Source organism: Carettochelys insculpta, chromosome 32 (assembly GCF_033958435.1).
Source record: "Carettochelys insculpta isolate YL-2023 chromosome 32, ASM3395843v1, whole genome shotgun sequence".
Taxonomy (NCBI): Eukaryota; Metazoa; Chordata; order Testudines; family Carettochelyidae; genus Carettochelys; species Carettochelys insculpta.
In genome coordinates this window covers 7,732,421-7,732,796 of record NC_134168.1, presented here as the reverse complement: position 1 = coordinate 7,732,796, position 376 = coordinate 7,732,421, and positions in this window count along the sequence as shown.

The following is a 376-nucleotide window of genomic DNA, read 5'->3' as shown; positions in this document are numbered from 1 at the left end:
GCCTAAAGCAGGCTCAACCTCAACTAAATCACCTCAAACATGACTATGTCAAGCTGGGTCTTCAAAGGAATTGGCCTGAGGTCTTTTTGTGTAAATTGAGAGAAATTAATGCATTCTGGGAGTTGCTTTAATAGAGTCAGAAGTGATTTTAATATCTCTCTAACCCTAAGGGAAAATGTCATCGCACAAAAAGCGTAAATCTTCCCCATTATTTTCAACCTTCATGGAGTTTCTCATTCTTCAGTGTGTTTCAGCCATGTTGCATTAAGCAACATCAGTTTACTCATGGGAGGAGCCCACACTTTTGTGCATTGCAAAGACAGTGGGAATACTTCTGTTAGACTAATGAAAGAATCGCTTTTTGTCACCCCTACAG